General features: G+C 37.7%; 1 long non-coding RNA gene across 25 annotated transcripts in view; it reads left to right on the top strand.

Moving 5' to 3' along the window:
* Positions 1 to 24,840, top strand: part of LOC147369973 (uncharacterized) — a 155,718-nt gene that overhangs the window by 22,274 nt on the left and 108,604 nt on the right. For 13 of the 25 annotated variants that reach the window (XR_015168268.1, XR_015168261.1, XR_015168280.1 and 10 more), the window contains 3 exons: positions 8,123 to 8,166; positions 9,559 to 9,660; positions 12,032 to 12,127. This is a non-coding gene — a long non-coding RNA (uncharacterized LOC147369973). The remainder of the gene's footprint in view (positions 1 to 8,122; positions 8,167 to 9,558; positions 9,661 to 12,031; positions 12,128 to 24,840) is intronic. The other 12 variants (XR_015168260.1, XR_015168282.1, XR_015168263.1 and 9 more) reach the window with 1 other exon arrangement.

Below are 24,840 nucleotides of genomic sequence, written 5' to 3'. Positions count from 1 at the left end.
TCCACAGGATACTGAATATAGTTCCCTGCTCTATACAGGAGGGCTTTGTTGTCTCTTCATTCTGTATATACCAGTTTGCCTCTGCTAATCCCCAACTCCCAATCTAACCGTGTCCCATGCCCTCCCCTTCACAGCCATCAGTCTATTCTCTATATCCCTGACTCTATTTATGTTTCATAGATGGGTTCATTTGTGTCACAGTTTAGATTCTACATATGAGTGATACCATATGGTAATTGTCTTTCTCTGTTTCAACTTATTTTACTTAGTATGTTAATCTCTAGTTGCATCCATGTTACTGCAAATGCCATTATTTCATTCTTTTTATATGGCTGGATTGCATATATGTGCCACGTCTTCTTTATCCATTCGCCTGTTGAAGTACATTTAGGTTGTCCCCATGTCTTGGGTATTGTAAACAGTGCTAATGTGAACATAGGGGTGCATGTAGCCTTTAGAATTACTGTTTTGTCTGGATATATGCCCAGGAGTGGAACTGCTGGATCGTATGGTAATTCTATTTTTAATTTTCTGAGAAACCTCCATACTGTTTTCTACAGTGGCTACACCAACTTACATTCCCACCAACAGTGTAAGAGGGTTCTCTTTTCTCCACACCCTCTTTAGCATTTGTTATTTGTAGACTTTTTAATTGTGGCCATTCTGACTGGCATGAGGCGTTAGCTCATTGTAGTTTTGGTTTGCATTTCTCTAATAACTAGTCATGTTGAGTATCTTTTCATGTGCCTGTTGGCCATCTGTATTTCTTCTTTGGAGAAGCATCTCTTTAGGTCTTCTGCACATTAAAAAATTTTTTTGTTGTTGTCAAGTTGTATGAACTGTTTGTATATTTTGGAAATTAAGCCTTTGTTGGTGCATCATTTACAAATATTTTCTCCCATTCTGTAGATTGTCTTTTCATTTTGTTTATGGTTCTTTTGCTGTGCAAAAGCTTGTGAGTTTGATTAGGTCCCATTTATTTATTCTTGTTTTTACTTCTATTGCCTGAGGAGTCTGATCTAAGAAAGCATTTGTACAATTTATGTCAGAGAATGTTTTGCCTGTGTTTTCTTCTAGGAGTTTTATGGTGTCATGTCTTATGTTTAAGCCTTTAAGCCATTTTTCCAAAGCAATCCTGAAGGAAAAGAACTAAGTAGGAGGCGTAGCCCTCACAGACAATACAGTACTATAAAGCTACAGTAATCAAAACAGCATGGCACAGAAACAGGCAAATGGATCGATGGAGCAGAATAGAGAGCTCAGAAATTAATCTACACACCTATGGTTAATTAATTTTTGACAAAGGAGGCAAGAATATACAATGGGAAAAAGACAGTTTCTTCAGCAAGTGGTGTTGGGCAGGTTAGCTAGCTGCATATAAATGAAGTTAAAACACATTCTCTCACCATACACAAAAATAAGCCAAGAAAAATACTGTCATAATATAGTATTTTGAATCAATAGAATATGGCGTTAGCTAACTTTAAATAAGTTAAAAAATAAGACCTAAGAATTTTTCTTTATGCTCTGTTTATATTAAATATGCCAATCTGTCTAAATAAAATATAATTACATAATATTTTTTGAAAGGTGACCTCCATTTCCTTATTTGGCAAGAAGCAGATTCATTTTTTAAAGAAACTAAATTGCAAAGTCTATTTGAATTAACATTAGGACATATACTAAGTATGAAGGCAAAACATGTTTTTTTATAAATGTTTAGAAATATACATATGTTTGGTCTGGACCTCATGTTATCTTTAATATTATTTAATTTATTACAGCATTGAACATATTTTTATTTGTTGTTTTTCAGTCACTAAGTTGTGTCTGACTCTTTGCTACCCTGTGAACTGCAGCATGCAAGGCTTTCTTGTTCTCCACCATCTCCCTGAGTTTGCTCAAACTCATGTCCACTGAGTCAGTGATGCCATCCAACCATCTCATCCTCTGTTGCCCACTTCTCCTTTTGCCCTTAATCTTTCCCAGCATCAGGGTCTTTTCCCAGCATCATCACACTTTTATACTTCACCAAATTTTATTAAGAGTACTATAGAATAATTTACTATTTGGCATTCTCACAGGGAGAAGTGTGTTGTTGGTACATTTTCTAACAAATTTGACCAATGTAGATCCTGCTGGCTCAGTGGTAAAGAATCTGTATGCCAATAGAGGAGATGCAAGTTTGATTCCTGGGTCAGAAAGATACCCCAGAGAAGGAAATGGCAACCCACTCAAGTGTTCCTACCTGCGAAATCCCACAGACAGAGGAGCCTGGCGGACTGTAGTCCATGGGGTTACAAAAGAATTGGACATGACTTAGCACCTAAACAACAACAACAACAACAGATGATAGCTACTTTAGGTGAAAAGGTTGACAAAAAAAATACCACCACTCTCTCTGTAGTAGTTTCAGTCTTTTTTAGACTTAATTAATTTCTTTTTTTTGCCATGCTACATGGCTTGTAAGATCTTAGTTCTCCAACCAGGAATTGAACTTTGGCCATGGCAGTGAAAATGCCAAGTCTTGACCACTGGAATGCCAGGGAATTGTCTTTTATTTCTTAATATATAGATGTATAAGTGTCATTTAAGTATAAGTTTTGGAAACAGTGTCAGACTTTATTTTTGGGGGCTCCAAAATCACTGCAGATGGTGATTGCAGCCATGAAATTAAAGGATGCTTACTCCTTGGAAGGAAAGTTATGACCAACCTAGATAGCATATTCAAAAGGAGAGTCATTACTTTGCCAACAAAGGTCCGTCTAATCAAGTCTATGGTTTTTCCAGTGGTCATGTATGGATGTGAAAGTTGGACTGTGAGGAAAGCTGAGCACCGAAGAATTGATGCTTTTGAACTGTGGTGTTGGAGAAGACTCTTGAGAGTCCCTTGGACTGCAAGGAGATCCAACCAGTCCATTCTGAAGGCGATCAGCCCTGGGTGTTCTTTGGAAGGAATGATGCTAAAGCTGAAACTCCAATATTTTGGCCACCTCATGTGAAGAGTTGACTCATTGGAAAAGACTCTGATGCTGGCAGGGATTGGAGGCAGGAGGAGAAGGGGATGACAGAGGATGAAATAGCTAGATGGCATCACCGACTCGATGCACATGAGTTTGGGTAAACTCCGGGAGTTGGTGATGGACAGGGAGGCCTGGCGTGCTGCGATTCATGGGGTCGCAAAGAGTTGGACATGACTGAGCGACTGAACTAACTGATTGCAGTGAGCAGTGGAGGTATAATTTATATCTTGTGAAGAGTGTTTGCATGATATAACAAGATTCTTTTGAATTTTGGTAATCAGTTAAGTTTTGCATTATTTTAAAAAAGGCAAAAATACATCAGTAATACCTGATGGAAAGTTATAATGGATGATACCATACCATTAGAGTTAACCTGATGTCAGTCTAGGTTGTAAAGGTAGTTTGACATCTTAGCATGTCTGACAGTTTGTGACCCCATGGACTGTAGCCTGCCAGGCTCCTCTGTCGATGGGATTCTCCAGGCAAGACTATTGAAATGGGTTGCTTTGTCCTCCTCCAGGGCATCTTCCCAATTCAGGGATCAAACCCGGGTCTCCCGCATTGCAGGCAGATTCTTTACCAGCTGAGCCACCAGGGAAGCCCCATGGGATGCTATCATCCTCCAATGTAATGCTATATGTATAAAGGTACTATATAGGATGAAGACTGAATCATATCCCATTAGAATTTTTTGGCACCAGGTTGGTTTAGCTGCTAAATAGCACTTTTGCTATAAAGTTTAAAAATGAATAGGAAGAAATTATTTCTGATTTGCATTCTTTCTTCAGAATGTTTTCATCTTTAGTGACTTTCAAAGGAAAAAATCATGGTTTCCTTTAGTGGATGTGCTGTTTTGCTAGGGCTGCTGTAACAAAGCACCACAAATGAGGGTAGCTTAAGTAACAGTAACTTACTGTCTCTCAGTTCTGTAAGCTAGAAGACCAAGACTGAGATGTTGGCAGGGCTGGTTCTTCTGAGGGCCGTGAGGGAGAAAATCTATTCCATGCCTCTTCTGTAGCTTGTGATGGTGTGCTGGCAGTCTTTGGTGTTCTCTGACTTGTAGATGCATAAACCTGAACCTGGCCTTCGTCTTCATGTGGTATCCTCCCTGTGTATATTATTGTGTCAGTGTTCAAATTTCCTCTATTTATAAGGACATCAGTCATATTGAATTAGCGTTCACCCTAATGACCTCATTTTAACTTGATTATCTGCAAAAACCCTATTTCTAAATAAGGTTGCATTTGCAGGTACTGAGAGTTAGGATCTCAACATCTTGTAGGGGGCACAGTGCAACTCATAATAGTAAGCAATTTCTTCTGAGATAATAGATTTGAAAATTCTTTTGTAGTGGTTATATACATAAAATTTCAGTTTATTAAGTCATTGGTATAATTATATGCACATATATCCATAAATGAGTCATGTCTGAATATTTGTTTTAGAATAGGACTGATTTTGCACTAGCATTGTTTTTTTATTCACTAGTATCGTAGAAAATTGTAGGAAGAACAAAGTGAAAGTGAAGTCATTCAGTCGTGTCCAATTCTTTGCGACCCTGTGGACTGTAGCCCACCAGGCTCCTCCGTCCATGGGATTCTCCAGGCAAGAATCCTGGAGTGGGTTTCCATTTCCTTCTCCAGGGGATCTTCCCAACCCAGGTATCGAACCCAGGTCTTCTGCATTGCAGGCAGACCCTTTAACCTCTGAGCCACCAGGGAAGCCCAAACTGGGGAACTATTCAAGAAGGGTTTCAATAAATAATGTGGTTGGATGTCACAGTGTGTGGGGCAGATAATGAGCTTTTGGTTATGCATGTATAATATCATTATAGCTGTTGGTGACCATGCTAAAGCCTTTGATTGTGTGGATCACAACAAACTGTGGAAAATTCTTAAAGAGGTGGAAATACCAGATCGCTTTACTTGTCACCTGAGAAACCTATATGCAGGTCAAGAAGCAACAGTTAGAACCGGACATGGAACAATGGACTGGTTCAAAATTGAGAAAGGAGTACATCAAGGCTGTATATTGTCATCCTGCTTATTTAACTTATATGCAGAGTACATCATGAGAAATGCCAGGTTGGTTGAAGCACAAGCTGGAATCAAGATTGCTGGGAGAAATAGCAACAACCTTAGATAGACAAATGATACCGCTCTAATGACAGAAATCAAAGAGGGACTAAAGAGCCTCTTGATGAGGGTGAATGCAAAGAGTGACAAAGCTGGCTTAAAACTCAACATACAAAAAATGAAGATCATGGCATCCAGTCCCATCACTTCATGGCAAATAGATGGGGAAAAATTGGAAGCAATGACACATTTTATTTTCTTGGGCTCCAGGTCACTGTGGATGGTGACTGCAGCCATGAAATTAAAAGATGCTTGCTCCTTGGAAGAAAAGCTGTGACAAACATAGATAGCATATTAAAAAGCAGAGATGTCATTTTGTTGACAAAGGTCCAGCTAGTCAAAGCTGTAGTTTTTCCAGTAGTCATGTACAGGTGTGAGAGCCGGACCATAAAGGAAACTGAGCACCGAAGAATTGATGCTTTTGAAATGTGGTATTGGAGAAGACTCTTGAGAGTCCCTTGGACTGCAAGGAAATCAAACCAGTCAATCCTAAAGGAAAACAGTCCTGAATATTCATTGGAAGGACTGATGCTGAAGCTGAAGCTGAATCCCCAGTACTTTGACCACTTGATGTGAAGAGGTAGCCAAGTAATTGAAAAAGACCCTGATGCTGGGAAAGATTGAAAGCAGGAGGAGAAGGGGGCAACAGGATGAAATGGTTGGATGGCATCACTGACTCGATGGACATGAGTTTGAGCAAGCTCTGGGAATTGGTGATGGACAGGGAAGCCTAGCATGCTGCAGTCTATGGGGTTACAAAGAGTTAGACATGACTTAGCAACTGAACAACAACAAATGATGAGGTTAGGATTTAGATAGGCATTCAGGGTAAGAGGAAATTACAGAAGCAGAAAGGGAATGGGTTTATGTTCCCATGTAGGCGTGCGTATTTTATGTCTAGTGGGCTGTGGTCGTGAAGGGAGCCTTTGGAGTCAATTATGTTGTCAAGGAATCCTGGCACTGGCCATTTAGGGTTAATGCCAGTTGTAGCTTTTATGTTTCAAGAAATTGCCCTGAAATTTATTTTTAATTCTAGTGTGTGGGAAATTTTGAATATATCAGTAACAAGAAGAAAAGTATAACCTGTAATCCCAGTACCCTGAGCTAGTCATTATATTTTGGTATCTTGATATAATTTCTTTGAAATTCCTACTCTGCTGTTTGGTTGAGGTTATATCACATAAACAGTTTTCTAAAATAAGAATCTGTAGTAGTCTCTAAATGTATATCTAAGTTTAAGATCCGCTGGGTAACAAACCTAATGGTCACCCATGAACTAGGTCACCATAGTTTTCATAAACCATTAAAGTCAAGTCATCTTTGTCTCATAATTTGGTCCCATGCCTCTCTCGTCTTGTCTTCCCTCTGATGTTTCACACTGCTGCCAAGATCTTTTTAATGGTCATGTCATATTCTTGGCTTATCTCCTTTAGTCGGGACAGAGCTGTAGCCTTTTAGTATCATAAGGCATCTCTATGATCTTCCGTATGTCTTTTTTTCCCCTCATTTGCTACTTTTCCAAAGGCTTATCAAAATTCTCAATATATCGTGTACTCTTTTGCATATCAATAATTTTTCACTCTTTCTCTTGCTTAGAATGCCCTTTCTCTGTTTATCTTTCTGTTCAGCAGCTACTTATTTGTTAGTACTCATCTTACATGACATCTCCTCTCTAAAGCCTTTGTTCTAAGCCAGTTTTCCTCCCTTTTAGTATCTGTAGCACTTTCTATTAAACTTGTTATAAACTGATTTCAGTGTATTATAATGGCTATTTTCCATCTTTATCTTTCTTACTAGACTGAGTTATTTAAGGGCAGTGATCATTTACACTAATATCCATGGAAGTTAACATGGTACCTAGTAGGTGTTTGAGCAAAACATTTGTTGAATTAATAAATCATTTTATCTTTTCATCTCATACTGTCCTGCCAAGAATGATGGGTGTTCAGTTCAGTTCAGTTCAGTTGCTCAGTTGTGTCCGACTCTTTGCGACCCCATGAATTGCAACACGCCAGGCCTCCCTGTCCATCACCAACTCCCGGGGTTTACTCAGACTCACATCCATCGAGTCAGTGATGCCATCCAGCCATCTCATCCTCTGTCGTCCCCTTCTCCTCCTGCCCCCAATCCCTCCCAGCATCAGGGTCTTTTCCAATGAGTCAACTCTTCGCATGAGGTGGCCAAAGTACTGGAGTTTCAGCTTTAGCATCATTCCTTCCAAAGAAATCCCAGGGCTGATCGCCTGCAGAATGGACTGGTTGGATCTCCTTGCAGTCCAAGGGATGGGTGTAGTTAGCATTAATGATGATTTTGTGGGTGACAAATGGACAAGTAAGATAACTAGTTCAGTTCAATTTACCAAACATTTATTAAGCATTTAAAAATTGGAAGGTGCTCTGCTAGGCATTGTGAAAATGGGAACCACAATGAAAAGGAAGTTTAGGAGTTTGCAGCCTAATTCTCAGTTTTGATGAGTTGGGTGAGAGATGATGGTAAGGAAAATAATGAAGAGGTGATAAGGAGAATGACCTTTTAAAACAGAATTGTGACTGGAAACAGTTTAGTCTGCTGCTGCTGCTGCTAAGTCACTTCAGTCGTGTCCGACTCTGTGCGACCCCATAGATGGCAGCCCACCAGGCTCCCCCGTCTCTGGGATTCTCCAGGCAAGAACACTGGAGTGGGTTGCCATTTCCTCCTCCAGTGCATGAAAGTGAAAGTGAAATCGCTCAGTCATGTCCGACTCCTAGTGGGTGACCTCATGGACTGCAGCCTACCAGGCTTCTCCATCCATGGGATTTTCCAGGCAAGAGTACTGGAGTGGGGTGCCATTGCCTTCTCTGACAGTTTAGTCTAGTGCCTTAGAATTAACAGTTTATTTGTTTACAGGTGGCAGTAGACCCCCATCACAGGTGGTAGCAAATTTTCTCAACATTCCTATTGAAATTTCCTTATCTCCATTTGCAGGAGGAGCCCCAGAGCCTCATCCCTGTGGTAGCTAACTTGTTCTGGTATGATGCTGTGCTCTTCTACTTCATGCTTCCTGTTCTAGCAGAGGACCTGGGTTGGAATTTAGCTGTTTATTATTGCAGGAACTATGTAGAAGTGGAAGTGGGGAATGTTTCAATAATACTGATATTATGATTTCTTTGAGATTGTGTACTATGCCTTGTTATTTTTATACTTGATACGGAACCCCGTATCAACCCCTCCAAATAGACTCAGAGGCTTCCCTGGTGGCTCAGAATCTGTTTGCAATGCAGGAGACCCAGGTTGGATCCCTGGGTCGGGAAGACACCGTGGAGAAGGAAATGGCAACCCACTCTAGTATTCTTGCCTGGAGAATTCCACAGACAGAGGATCCTGGCGGGCTACAGTCCATGGGGTTGCACAGGGTCGGACATGACTGAGCGACTAATACTGCTCATCATAGGTACTTAGCATCATGCTTTTGTTTAAATTGTATCCAGTTGTTAGCTGCTGCTTACTCATTTTTTTCTTTTTTTATTAAATTTAAAAAATTTTAATTTTTTGGCTACTTTGGCCATACTACGTGGCTTGTGGGATCTTAATTCCCTGACCAGGGAGCAAACCCACGACCCCTGCATTGGAAGCACAAAGTCTTCACCACTGGACCTCCAGGGAAGTTCTGCTTCTTACTGACTTTTAACAAATATTAATCTCTTACTTCCTTAAATAACAAAGAAGCCCATACATTAATTTTACTTTTACTATAAAGTATATCTTCAGCAATGTTTAGCTAGCTTCCTCAACTCTTATGAAGGAGATTCATCTGGCAACTGATTAAATTCCGTATCAGGAATATTTAATTACAAAACCTCTGTTCTGCATTAACATGAATGAACACTGAAGCTAGTAACGAAAGTACTTTTTCTTCATGAAAAGTAGAAGTATTTTTCAGGATTCTGGGAAATATTGAAATAATTTTGGTTGTAGTCATACTGTTTTTAATGCTATTGAGAATATTGCTAACATTAACAAAAATATTCTGTAATTTCCTCAGTTATTGCTACTGGTGATGAGGGATGTAAAGTTGGCATGCTTTCATGTTTTGAGCATTTTCATTATATACTTCGGGTTTTACATGTCAGATGCAATTTTTGTTGTAGTTAAGATGGCTGAGAACATTTTTACTTAGGGATAGAGGTCAGGCTGTGGTTATTTGTATTTTTAGGTCAGTGATATATAGAATACAATTAATGTATCAGAGTAAATGCATATGCAATTTTGTTTTTAAGTATTATACAGTACTTATATATTTTTGTGACTTCATTTTTAGTTCATCAAAATATAGTGGTTGGGACCAAGGCATAGGTTTCATTTCTATATTGATAATTTTATTTTGTTACTTTCTGTGACTATTGGTAACACTTATCTTGCAGATACAAGCTCTTATTCACCAGGGATCTTTGGCAAGAGAATGGCTGTATCAGAAAGTCTATCTTCACTGTGGAAAATCAGCTTGAAGCTCATCTTTGTTGATGGTGAGTCAGTGTCATCTTCATACAGGAAAGATCATACTAGCATTATTTTATATTTTCAGTGTTATCAAACAACTATTTGGTTTAAACTTTTTTTTGAGACAGTATTTTGGGAGTGACAGAGGCTGAGATGGTTGAATGACATAACCGACTCAAGGGACTAGAAAGTGAAAGTCGCTCAGTCATGTAGGACTTTGTGACTCCATGGACTATACAATCCATGGAATTCTCTAGGCCAGAATGCTCGAGTGGGGAGCTGTTCCCTTCTCCAGGGGATCTTCCCAATCCAAGGATCGAACCCAGGTCTCCTGCATCGCAGGCAGATTCTTTACCAGCTGAGCCACCAGGGAAGCCCCAATGGATTTGAGTTTGAGCAAACTCCTGGAGATGGTGAAGGACAGGGAAGCCTAGCATGCTGCAGTCCATGAAATTGCAGAGCTGGACATGACTGAGTGACTAAACAACAACATTAGAATGTTAAACCATAGTGCTTCATTACTTGTGTCTAAAGGATTGCATAAAATTGGAATGGAAGTAATAATTTTCTATTTATGAATATACCTAATAAAAGTAGTTTGATTACCTTCTTTCTCTCACCTCTGTTCTTGTTTCTATATAACACATGGTAACACGACTGAAGCGACTTAGCAGCAGCAGCAGCAGCTGACTTATAATTCATGACTTTTATTTGAATAAATATGGGTAGAATAGAACCACCTGTATTACATGCCTATTTTAAAATATATTACTGAGGTTTAGGAAATTTCAGAATAATTGCAGTATAATTGTAAAGATTTTTTTCCATTTTCAAATATATAGATTATGATTTTTCAATGGGTACCTGATGTTAATGCTTGCTGCATGTTTTCTATCTCAGAAACACAGTGAATGACTACATATGTATGTTTAATATTATCACAAGAATTAGTAGTGTATAGAAATCTGTAGTTCAGGTTGATATCATTTAATGCATATTTAATAATCATAACTTCATTTTACTATAGTAATTACATTTTTGACTTGACCCAAATTTACCTAATCTTGAGTATAAGCAAGAGAGTTCCAGAAAAACATCTATTTCTGCTTTATTGACTATGCCAAAGCCTTTGACTCTGTGGATCACAATAAACTGTGGAAAATTCTTCAAGAGATGGGAATACCAGACCACCTGACCTGCCTCTTGAGAAACCTATATGCAGGTCAGGAAGCAACAGTTAGAACTGGACATGGAACAACAGATTGGTTCCAAATAGGAAAAGGAGTACCTCAAGGCTGTATATTGTCACCCTGCTTATTTAACTTATTTGCAGAGGACATCATGAGAACCGCTGGGCTGGAAGAAGTACAAGCTGGAATCAAGATTGCTGGGAGAATAACCTCAGAATATCAATAACCTCAGATATGCAGATGACACCACCCTTATGGCAGAAAGTGAAGAGGAACTAAAAAGCCTCTTGACGAAAGTGAAGAGGAGAGTGAAAAAGTTGCCTTAAAGCTCAACATTCAGAAGACGAAGATCATGGCATCTGGTCCCATCACTTCATGGTAAATAGACTGGGAAACAATGGAAACTGTGAGAGACTTTATTTTCTTGGACTCCAAAATCACTGCAGATGGTGACTGCAGCCATGAAATTAAAAGACGCTTACTCCTTGGAAGGAAAGTTATGACCAACCTAGATAGCATATTCAAAAGCAGAGACATTACTTTGCCAACAAAGGTTCGTCTAGTCAAGGCTATGGTTTTTCCTGTGGTCATGTATGGATGTGAGAGTTGGACTGTGAAGAAAGCTGAGCACCAAAGAATTGATGCTTTTGAACTGTGGTGTTGGAGAAGACTCTTGAGAGTCCCTAGGACTTCAAGGAGATCCAACCAGTCCATTCTAAAGGAGATCAGCCCTGGGTGTTCTTTGGAAGGGATGATGCTAAAGCTGAAACTCCAGTACTTTGGCCACCTCATGTGAAGAGTTGACTCATTGGAAAAGACTCTGATGCTGGGAGGGATTGGGGGCAGGAGGAGAAGGGGACGACAGAGGATGAGATGGCTGGATGGCATCACCGACTCGATGGACGTGAGTTTGAGTGAACTCTGGGAGTTGGTGATGGGCAGGGAGGCCTGGCGTGCTGCGATTCATGGGGTTGCAAAGAGTCGGACACGGCTGAGCGACTGAACTGAACTGAACTGAGTATATGTATAAGTAACTTGATACAGTTACCATGTTGCTTTGGCCCTCTATTCTAGTTATTTTCATTTGAGTCAGCTCTATTGTCAGACTGTCAAAGTAAATTTTCTTTTACAGTCTTGCTTTATTAGTATTCTACTTTTTTGTTGCTTTATTGTTATTCTCTTTTTGTTGTTGTTGTTGTTTTTTCAGGTTATAAACAAATCTCAAGATCGGAGACTGTTAGGACTGATGCTCACCGAAGTCAAAGAAAGACCTCACTCTAGGGAGAAGATCCTTATACTACAGGTACATGTCATTATGTGATTATAACCAGCCTCATCATCTATACTAAATCTTTTAGTAAGAGGCAATGAAATTCAAAAAAGGAATGACGTGACACTGTATTTGGAAAAAAGATTTGACTGTAGTTTTCCTTTTCCTGAAAGAGGCTCCCAATAGTCCTATAGTGATTGGACTCACCCTTCCCATGCTCTGGAAGTAATTAAGTATAATTTGATGCATTTTTCAAAACCTTTTTCCTTTAAAACATTGTTTTTAGATGATTTTCTCATATTATTATTTTCACATTAAGCCTACATCAAATATTTTCAGTTGGACTAGACTTTCGTAATTTCTTTAATAGTCTATGCAAATAAACCAAATTTTTTTAGTGTATAAATGAGTTTATCATAACTAGAATAATTTCTATTCTATCTATAATAATAAGATACTATTTATTGAATAATTAATGTTTGCTCAGCCCTGTGCTAAGTACTTTCTCTACTCATTGTGTCTTCATAACAGTGTTGTGGGACAGAAATAATTATCCCAGGCTTATAGATAAGGCAACTAAGACTCAAAGAGGTTAATAATTTGTATAAAGTGAAGTGAAGTCACTCAGTCCTGTCTGACTCTTTGCAACCCCATGGACTGTAGCCTGTTGGGCTCCTCCATCCATGGGACTTTCCAGGCAAAAGTACTGGAGTGGGTTGCCATTTCCTTCTCCAGGGTATAAGATTGTGGCTAATCCAGGATTCCAACCCTGGACTCTGACCTCAGAGTTCCTGTTTATAAATGCTGCATTAAGCTACATGAAGCTTTTACATATGCAATTCAGGACTGGGGTACTTTATTTTTGAAACATAGTCTGGCTAGTTCATAGTGATTTTGTACTACTGATTGAAGTATACCAAAATGTGTCTATGTTAAACATTTGCTATCATAACTTTAAATGGACATAACGTTTGAAAGTCAATATATTATCCGTGTTGTATGTGTATGTATATACATATATCACATGTATGACTTCTCTAAGTAGAATCTTGATATGCTTCCTTGGTAAACTTGGTATATTTTTAGTGTTTGCCACACTCTTCAGAATTGCTGTTCAATTCACAAGTCTGCTAGAGGCTGAGACCCTTGTTTTGGGAGATTATTTACATATGAATATAAAATAAGTAGGCCAAAATAGTGGTATTAGTTCTCTATAAGCTACATAATAAAATGTAAAATGTTAATTTGACCATTGTGAAGGAAGCCAAATGCATAAATTGTTTAGACATTATGGAAACCTATGGCCCTGTGATTTTTATGCTTAAAGTTCTTCAAAAGTTTCTATTGTTTGTAAGACATATATTGTGTTAGTGTACAAATAGAACTTTTGTTATTGATCTGTTACATACTACTTCAGGCTTACTTCAGGCTTACTTCTGGCTTACTTCTGGCAGCCTTCTTCCTCACCACCCAACTTCATATATATTCTTTACATGTCAACTTCAGTTAAACTGAGTAGCTTGTGGTCACCCTATGGTAATTTGCTATTTGGCACTTCTTTATTAATATTCTCCTTCTTACCATTATGGTCTTTTCTCCTTGCTTCCTGGTGAATAGTGACTTTTCATATAAGATTCAACTTTGTTATCTGTCTCAAGCTTTTTGTGACTCCTGACCTCTGTCATTGTACCTTACATTCTTTGAGTCTTTCCAGTACATAGATCTATTCTAGAACCTTTATTTTATTTGTTTTCCTGTATGAATCTTTCTAACTAGATTATGGGTCTCTCAAGGGTGAGTACAAAGGCTGTGTGTCTGATTCATTTTTACATCCCCCGTTTTTAGCACAGTATCTGACACATGCTGCTGCTGCTGCTGCTAAGTCGCTTAAGTCGTGTCTGACTCTGTGCGACCCCATAGACGGCAGCCCACCAGGCTCTGCTGTCCCTGAGATTCTCCAGGCAAGAACACTGGAGTGGGTTGCCATTTCCTTCTCCAATGCATTAAAGTGAAAAGTGAAAGTGAAGTTGCTCAGTCGTGCCCAACTCTTAGCGACCCCATGGACTGCAGCCTACCAGGCTCCTCCATCCATGGGAATTTCCAGGCAAGAGTACTTCAGTGGGGTGCCATTGCCTTCTCCATCTGACGCATAATGGACACTTAATAAGCATTTGTTGAATGAATGGTTAATCTCTGTAGGAAAGGGAAGATGATTCTCACAGTTGGTGTGATAATGGTGATAAATTGAATTCCAAAGAAGAGCGCTGCTATACTTTTCAGGGACTATCCAGAATGAAAACCAGTGTCTTTCCTGAGGTCTCACCGTAATTGTCCTTGCTTCTTGGAGTCAGTATAGTGTATGCATGGAATTTTGTTATCTTGAGCATTTATTATTGGAAATTAATCCACAAAATGTAAATAGTTGAATTTTTCATAAGTATTAGATTTCAATAATGGGTAGAATAGGTCTTGACTTAAGGACTTATTACTTATAAGGAGAGCCACGGGTGGTCTGGTGTTGTAATCAGTCTAAATTTGGATAAAGACTTTTTTGCTTGAAAATTATGAAAAATACAACAAAGAATGAGCCTATTTGTTATCACATTTACAGTTTTATTTGCTTTACAACTGGGTAGTTCTTCTGTTATGCCATCTTCATAACATGCTAATAATAGCCAATATTATCAGAGTGACAAATTCTTACATAATTTAGTATTTTTACATTTTGAAAAACACTCATTTATCATATTACCCCTTTAGTAATATGCCAAGCTGTAAGTTGGTTTATATTTTTTATATTTGTAATTTAATAAGATTATACTAATAACTATAGATATATCTATTATATACTTTAATATGACTGTATATTATAATAATTAATATTATATTATGTATTAGTTCAGTTCAGTTCAGTTGCTCAGTTGTGTCCGATATTTAGCAATAAATATATATTATTTAATAACATATGTTAGAGGGCAAAAGTTCTTTGGCCATCAGCTTATGTTATAGTTTTAACTGAGGAAATAGTATGTGATGAAGATATTAAAGGAGGTTTAAGGCTTCTGATATTAACAAAATTCTGTTAAATGATTTTAGACTATATAGAAACAACTTGAGAAAGTATTCTGAACTACAATAAGCTATCCAGAAATAGCATAGTCACAAAATAATTTAAATAAAATAAGGCAAGTATTGAGGGAGTTGGAAGATAATGAAATTTTCTGTGCTAAAGCTATAATCACTAAGACTTTTAATTTTGTAGGGAGACATTAAATACTCTGGTCATTCAACTTGTGTATCCTTTAGCCTATTTAATAGTCAAAAACTTCTAAGTAAATATGTACGATTTAATTTGTGCTGCTGAGAAACAGCGATCAAAAATGGCAATAAAAGTCACATAATGAAATAAGAATACTAAAAAAAAATCCAGGGATTTTACTGTGGCTCATTATTCATTCCATTTCTGGCAGCCTTCATGATTACAAATCACTTGATTGACTAACTAGACATTCTCAAAGTGAATTATGAATCAGGTTCATTTTTCCTGGTTGATAGTTGGCACATGCTGTAACTCATACTTTGTGATATATCAAATTCTTGTAACAGTAATAAGAGATATAATCAACTCTTTACTTCAGGAAAACTAAATTACCTTTTCAAAAAATGAAATGCGGTTGCTAACATTTTAACAACACAATGTAATTCCCGCTTCTGTGTCCCAGGGTGGAAATCACAGTGATGACGTTATTTTTCAGATAAAAAAAAATCTTTAGAATGATTTTCCATCAGGCATAAAACTCCTATTGATATCAGTCCCCCATAGGCTGCTTGGGCAGTTGCCTGAGCCTAGGTTGCAGAAAACAACAGTTACATTTCTTTCTTAGTATTTAAAAAATGCATGTTGGAGGAATTGTATATTTTTGTACAATTCTTTTGTAGGAAATGTGTTTTCCCCTAAATACCTAATTCATAATGAAGCAATGATATTGCAGACTGTAAAATGTGAAGCATTTTAATGCTTATTAATAGGTCTCTTTTTGAGTAGGGAAAAGTGACCTGAATCTTGAATCTTTTCATTTGTAAAACGAAATAAAGGGGTCAATTCTGCTTTCAAATGTATTCTGTTTTCTTTTGACTTAGAGTTCTTCATGCATAACTACACTGGGAATTGAATGGTGGAAAATTCCTGTAGTATAATTGCATTTCCTTTGATTCTATCCACCCAAGCAATTGAAAAATAAAATGGATGCTCCATACTGTGATATATTCAAAATTTGAGAATTTTGCACAAAATTCAGTCATTGCCATAGTAAAAATATGGTTCCTTCATTGAAAACTCTGAGGCTTGAGAATGTAGGACGTCAATTGCTTAACAGTATTATTATGAGATTCTCTTACTAATAAAAATATTATATATGATAAAGTAATTCTTTGTTGCTTATAAAGGCAAAATCAAAGTTAATGGGAGCTTTGCACATAGAAGCGTCATGGAATTGTACTATCATAATTTCTCTCTATGTAAATGCACAGTAATTAATATCTTAAGAGTTCCAACGCCTTTTAACTTTCTTTGCTTTCTTTTATGAATAAGATTTATTTAAATTAGAACTAAAAATTGTTTTATTGCTGTTTCATTGCCTTTAAAAATGTTTTACAAAAGTTTTTTTTCTGAATAAAGTCTTACACTATATTAATTTATGTGGAAAGGTGGATAGTAACTTATAATTACATATAATTTTATAAACATAGCTATCATCTTTTAGTTTTAATGTTGTGTTACTCTAGAATTGTCTGCAGTTCTTGAATTTATGCTTTAGTCACCTTGAAATTTAATTTTTGTCCCCTAACACCATTAATTATGTGCTTAGTAGTTAAAATTGCTATTAAACATCTTTTATGGGATTAAAATTTTATTCCTGATTAGGCAATGAATTATATATTTAATCAATTATTCATTTAAAAATTATGACCAAAAGATTAATTCTCCAAAGATGTTTTTAACAATATAAACCATCCTAGTAGAATTGAAATTGCAGAATTAGTAATTAGAAATGAGAAGACAAAGGATCAACTTATTAATTTTATCAGTAGAGAAACAAACTTTAAATCTTTTATGACTTTGGCAGATTTTGTGTAATGACCATAAACTAAAGTAGGACCATAAAATACTGTCATTTTCCAGCCTGGCTCAGTGCTTTTTACCTCTGTGACATAGCTGTACATTTGAAATCTAGAAACATTTATTGTACTTCTTTAGGTATATTGAGGTAAGCAATAGATAGTAAAATGGGCTTTTGTTGCTGTGACCTGGCTATAAGACTTGGGAATAGAAGAAGACTAGCATGGAAAGGAGGACACAAGAACATTTTTTAAAGTCACAGAAATGGGCTGAATTATTTTAATCATTTGTTTATGTTGATTAAGTAAAATAGATTTCTAGATTGTCTACATTTTGTGATATATAACCTGATTGCTTCTATTAATTGATTCACTTGAAAAATTTAGCATTAGTAGAGTGAGAGAGAATGGAAGTGTCTGTAAATTATGGGAAAACTGAAGCAAAATATATAAGAATAAATTTCTGGTATTTACATTTCTAGGTGAGTATTTAACAGGGTCAGAATGTTCAGTGTAAATAAAATATGCCAAAGGCTTTTGTTCCAGTTTACACTTTAACCCTTGACATTTAATCTCCATCTCTTTTATCACTAAATGTACATATAGGAAAGTAAAATTTGCATTTTTGTAACATGTTCCAAGTGTCTCATATTATATAAATATATATTGCATTTCTCAATATCAACATTACACTGGTGTACCTTTTCTAGTTTTGTACAATAAAAGTAGCAGTTTTATCCTAATGATATAAAGTGAATCTTTAAGTAGCATCTGGTGTATTAAAATATATGGCCCTTTTGAATATTTTTGGTTAAATCCATCCTTGGCATAGATTTGATAAGCTCTTTATTTCTCTCATGTAGGTATATGCTAAGGAGTGGAACTAAGGATTAATAGGTGTGGAGTACATGTGTTCCCCATCCTGAATCTCCTCCCACCTCCCTTGGCGGGTTCATGTCAATGTATGGCAAAACCAATACAATATTGTAAAGTAATTAGCCTCCAATTAAAATAAATAAATTAAAAAAACCCAACCAACCAACCACACAAATAAAAAATAGATGTGGAGTACACAATTATATCTTACTTTTTATTATATGAACACTAATAGGGTATTAGTGCATGTTGTATGATTTTAAGTCTTATGCTATTAATGTGATGGATAATCTATAAAAGGATTTTTAAAGAAATTCCTTTCTACTGGATTTAATGATATATGGTTAAAAAATAGTACATGGTTCTGATACTGAGAAATCTCTATCTTATTATGCAAAAATATTCAAGGGACTTGAATTTTAAAGATGATAGATGCTGGTTGGAATCAGTACTTTAGCATTGATATCAAAGAAGAATAGAAAAGACACATATTGTTTTAGTTAAAACTATAGGTTGAAAGCAACACACAATATTATTTTTGGTGTATTCTACTTTTCATGTTGACTTAGTACTTTAAAGCCTCAAACAAATCATTCAATTCAGTGGTGTATTAGTCAGGGCTCCCCAGAGAAACAGAACCAATAGATATATGTATAATAAACATATACACACATGCATTTATGATTTATTTTAAGAAAGTGGCTCACTTGATTGAGGGGACTGTCAAGTCTAAATTCTGTAGGGCAAGTTTGCAGAAGATAGGGAGAAGATAATGCTGCAGTCTGGAGGAAGAATCTTCTTGCCTGGGACCTTCAATTTTTGCTCTTAAGGCCTTCAACTCATGGTTGAGGCTCACCCAAGTTACTGAGGATAATTTCTGTTACCTAAAGTCAGCTGATTGGAGATAGTAACAATATTTACAGAATACCTACATAGTAACACCTAACTTAGTGTTTGATTATCAGTTCAGTTCAGTCGCTCAGTTGTGTCCGACTCTTTTTGACCCCATGGACTGCAGCATGCCAGGCTTCCCTGTCCATCACCAACTCCTGGAGTGTTGCTCAAACTCATATCTGTTGAGTCGGTGATGCTATCCAACTATCTCATCCTCTGTCATCCCCTTCTCCTCTTGCCTTCAATCTTTCCCAGCATTAGGGTCTTTTCTATTGAGTCAGTTCTTTGAATCAGGTGGCCAATGTATTGGAGTTTCAGCTTCAACATCAGTCTTTCCAACGAATATTCAGGACTGATTTCCTTTAGGATTGACTGGTTTGGTCTCCTTGCAGTCCAAGGGACTCTCAAGAGTCTTCTCTAACACCACAGTTCAAAAACATCAATTCTTCGATGCTCAGCTTTTTTTTATAGTCCAACTCTCATATCCATACATGACTACTGGAAAAACCATAGCTTTGACTAGACAGACCTTTGTTGGCAGGGTAATATATCTGCTTTTTAATATGCTGTCTAGGTTGGTCATAGTTTTTCTTCCAAGGAGCAAGCGTCTTAATTTTATGGCTGCAGTCACCATCTGCAGTGATTTTAGAGACTCCAAAAATAAAGTCTCTCACTGTTTCCATTGTTTCCTCATCTATAACTGGGTATTATAGCATAGCCAGGTTGACACATAAAATTAGCCATCAGAGTTGGTCATTTAAAAAACCTGTTTATGTCACAAGTCACAGAAATGCATAGAGTCAAACCATCACTGCAAAATATATTAGACAACGTTCTTGAAATGAAAACTATCAATTCCAGAGATAATAGCTGATACCCATTTTTTGATTAACAAATATCGAGTGCTCTGAATGTGTCTATACTGGGAAAGAATGGCATGGAAAACCATGAATGGACTCTACCCTTATGTAGTTTACTGGTTAATGTTGATGCTTGGGAAAAAGGCAAAAATCGTTAACCCAACGATGAACCCACTTGACAAAAGCCCAGTTTTCCTTTGACTTGCCTTATGTAAATGTATATACACAAACCTTATGATTTGTGTACAATAGTCAACTTTCTCTTCATTTATATTACTTCCATATTGTTCATATTTTAGTTCATTGGTACTGTGGAGCTGACTATTCTTTAAGCACCATACACTTTGATCTATAAGTAGAAACTCCTCTCTGTATCAATTTACATTGCCCCTATGTTTATGATTATGTGCTATAATAATAATAATAACTTTTTTAAAATTGAGAATTTATTATATGCCAGATACTTTATAAAACATCTCTCTAGTTCCTTCATTCATACTTCTGTTTTAGAGATGAGGAAATTGATTTCAGAAAGGTAAGTAACTTGCCAGGTTTGTACAGACTGTAGGTGATGAAACATGTTTTTGCTGTTCAGTTGCTAAGTTGTGTCTGACTCTTTTTGACCCCATGGACTGCAGCACGCCAGGCTCTCCTGTTCTTCAATATCTCCCGGAGTTTACTCTGATTCATGTCTACTGAGTCGGTGATTCCACCCAAACACCTCATCCTCTGTTGTCTCCCTTTTGCCTTCAGTCTTTCCCAGCATCAGGGTCTTTTGCAATGAATCAGCTCTTTGCATCAGGTGGCCAAAGTATTAGAGCTTCAGCTTCAGCATCAGTCCTTCCAATGAATATTCAGGGTTGATTTCTTTTAGGATTGACTGGTTTGATCTCTTTGCAGTCCAGGGGAATCTCAAGAGTCTTCTCCAGCACCACAATTCAAAAACATCAGTTCTTTGACACTCAGCTTTCTCTATGGTCCAACTCTTACATGTGTACATGACTACTGGAAAAATCATAGCTTTGATTATATGGACCTTTGTTGGCAAAGTGATGTCTCTGCTTTTTAATATGCTGTCCAGGTTGGCCATAGCTTTTCTCCCAAGTAGCAAGCATCTTTTAATTTCATGGCTGCAGTCACTGTCCACAGTGATTTTGAAGCCTAAGAAAATAAAATCTGTCACTATTTCCACTTTTCCCCCATCTATTTGCCATGAAGTGATGGGACAGGATGTAATGATCTCAGTTTTTTGAATGTTGAGTTTTAAGCCAGCTTTTTCACACTCCTCACTCACCCTCATCAAAAGGCTCTTTAGTCCCTCTTTGCTTTCTGCCTTCTGCCATTAGAATGCTATCATCTGCATATCTCAGGTTGTTGATATTTCTCTCATCAATCTTGAATCCACTTACTGATTCATCCAGTCTGGCATGGAACATGTCTGAAATTCAATTCTGTCTGAATATGAGGCCCACGTTTTTCTCCTATTGTACCCAAGTTATCTTTGTATGAAGCTTCTTAGGTTGGCTACTGGATCTCTTGGAACAGCCTATATAATTATATATTTCTCAGAATATAAGGATCTCTGTTCATTTTCATTATACTTTAGGGCTAAATGAAGATTTGTGTGTTCTACTGAATATACAATTTTTGGTAGGTAGGTGACTAAAATGTGCTATTTCCCTTTTTGCCTTGGATGCCTATTAGCTCAAGTTTTAATACTGATACTACTTACTTTTAGTAATTTCCTCATGTGTGGTTGCTTATTTAACTGTGTTCTTGTTGCTGTTTAGTCGCTACGTCATTTTCAACTTTTGTGACCCCATGGACTGTAGCCCACCAGGCTCCTCTGTCCATGGGATTTCCTAGGCAAGAATACTGGAGTGGGTTGCCATTTCCTTCTCCAGGGGATCTTTGACTCAGGGATTGAACCCACATCTCTTGTGTTGGCAGGCGAATTCTTTACCCCTGAATTTGTTCATGTAATTATTGAGCTTCCTTTGTCTTTAATTTTATATTAACCTGTTTCATAAAATTTTTTCAATTATAAATCAGCACAGTCTTTTTAAAAGGGAGGTAGGGATTATAGATAGATGAAAATGAATACAGAACAGTTGTGTATTATTCTGTAATCTGATTGCTTTTTTCCCACTGTTGTGTCTATATACTTAAAATAGTAGATAACACATAGTAGATGTTAGTGAATCAGTGGATTGAATTAATGTACCTTCTATCAGACATCTAGTTGATTCTAAGGGTTTAAATTTGATCACACTCAATGCATTTACTGATGTGGTAGGCTTTGCTGTTCTGTTTTTCACTTTCTATTTGACGTGTCTTTTCTGTTTTGCTCTCCATTTTTGCTTTCTTTTGGATTGATGTGATGATTAATTTAATGTGTCAGCTTGACCAGGCCACAGGGTGCCCAGATATTTTATCAAACATTCTGAATGAGATTAACATTTGAATTGGTAGTTTGAGTAAAGCAGATTGCCCTCCTCAATATACGTGCATCTCATCCAATTTGTTAAAGATTTAAAGAGATCAAAAAGGATGAGTAAGAAGGAACTCCTTCTGCCTTATTGCCTTTGAGCTGGGACATTTGCTTTTTCCCCATAGTCAGACTCAACCTGAAACATCTTCCTGGCTCCCAAACCTACTGGCTTTTAGACTAGAATCATACCATTGATTTTCCTGTTTCTTAGGCCTTTGGACTTGGACTGGAACTATACCATCAGCTCTCCTGGGTCTCCAGGTTGCTGACTGTAAATCTTGGGTCTTGTCAGCCTCCATAATTGCATTGGCCAGTTTCTTATAATAAGTATTTCTCTCTCTCTCTCTCGACACACACATGTAACACACATGACAAACCCTACTGTTTTTGGTTCTGTTCCTCTGAGTAACCTTGACTAATACAGAGTGCTGTCTTCTGTGCTTAGTCGCTCAGTTGTGTCCAACTCTTTGAGACCCCATGGACTGTAGCCTGCCAGGCTCCTCTGTCCATGAGATTCTCCAGGCAAGAATACTGGAGTGGGTTGCAATGCCCTCCTCCAGGGGATCTTCCCAACCCAGGGATCGAACCCAAGTCTCCCACATTGCAGGCAGGTCACATTGCATCTCTCAGATTCGTTACCATCTGAGCCACCAGGGAAGCCCTAACAATGGATAATTTTTTTAAATGATTTTATTTTCCCTCTAATAAAGAAGTTATATATTCTGTTTCTATTCACTTATTGGTTACTCTGGAAGTTATAATAAACATAATTATCAGAGTCTTAAGTTATTATCGGAGAAGGCAGTGGCAACCCACTCCAGTACTCTTGCCTGGAAAATCCCATGGATGGAGGAGCCTGGTAGGCTGCAGTCCATGGGGTCGCTAAGAGTCAGACACAACTGAGTGACTTCACTTTCACTTTTCACTTTCATGCATTGGAGAAGGAAATGGCAACCCACTCCAGTATTCTTGCCTGGAGAATCCCAGGGACGGCGGAGCCTGGTGGGCTGCCATCTATGGGGTCACACAGAGTCAGACATGACTGAAGTGACTTAGCAGCAGCAGCAGCAGCAACAAGTTATTATTATTACTTTTAGCTTCCTTCTTGATAATATAAAGACGCTTTAACCCCAGTTCCCCCTCTCCTGAAAATTGTTGTTTTATGATTATTTTTAATCCCATGAAACTTTATTATTACTAATTTTTATACTTGATATTTATGTACGTACACTCACGTATTTGTCACTTTATTGTTGCTGGTTCTTTCTTGCATGTTAGCTCATTCATCTGGGAGCTCATTCCTTCTTCTTGTTGCCTTGTGCGGTTGCCCAGTCACGTCTGACTCTTTGCGACCCCATGGACTGCAGCATGCCAGGCCTCCCTGTTCCTCACAATATCCCAGAGTTTGCCCAAGTTCATGTTCATTGCCTCGATGATGCCATCCAGCCATCTCATCCTCTGATGTGCTCTTCTCCTTCTGCCCTCAATCTTTCCCAACATCAGGGACCTTTCCGGTGAGTCATCTGTTTGCATCAGATGACCAAAATACTGGAGCTTCAGCTTCGTCATCAGTCCTTCCAGTGAATATTCAGGGTTGATATCCCTTAAGATTGACTGGTTTGATCTCCTTGCTGTCCAAGGGACTTTCAAGAGTCTTCTCCAGCACCACAGTTTGAAGGCATCAGTTCTTTGGCGTCCTGCCTTCTTGCAGTCCCAGCTTCCACTGGGAAGACCGTAGTCTTGACTATACATACCTTTTCAACACACTGTCTAGATCTGTCATTGCTTTCCTGCCAAGAAACAATTATCTTCTGATTTCATGGCTGCGGTCACCGTCCATAGTGATTTTGCAGTCCAAGTAGAAGAAATCTGTCACTATTTCCACTTTTCCCCCTTTTATTTGCCATACAGTAATGGGGCCGGATGCTGTGATCTTAGTTTTTCAATATTTAGTCTTAAGCCGGCTCTTTCACTCTCCTCCTTCACCCTCATCAAAAGACTCTTTAGTTCCTCTTCGCTTCCTGCCATTAGAGTGGTATCGTCTGCATATCTGAGGTTGCTGATGTTTCTCCTGCCTAAGTTGATTTCAACTTGCATTTCTGACTTGCATCCAGCCTGGCATTTCTCATGATGTGCTCAGCATATAGGTTAAACAAACAGGGTGACAGCAGACAGCCCAGTAGAACTCCTTTCTTGATCTTGAACCAATCAGTTATTGCATACAGGGTTCTAACTGCTGCTTTTTGACCTGCATACAGGTTTCTCAGGAGACAGGTAAGATGGTCTGGTATTCCCATCTTTCTAAGAGCTTTCCACAGTTCGTCATGATCCACACAGTTAAAGGCTTTAGTGTAGTTGATGAAACAGAGATAGATGTTTTTCTGAAATTCTCTTGCTTTCTCTATAATCCAGTGAATGTTGGCAATTTGATCTCTGGTTCATCTTCCTTTTCTAAACCCAGGCTGGACATCTAAAAGTTCTTGGTTTGCATAATGCTGAAGCCTAGC

The sequence above is a fragment of the Bos grunniens genome, chromosome 7 (assembly GCF_055505025.1).
Source record: "Bos grunniens cultivar Pamir isolate PY7600 chromosome 7, Bosgru_T2T1.0, whole genome shotgun sequence".
Taxonomy (NCBI): Eukaryota; Metazoa; Chordata; class Mammalia; order Artiodactyla; family Bovidae; genus Bos; species Bos grunniens.
This window is presented reverse-complemented; position numbering and strand designations above follow the sequence as displayed.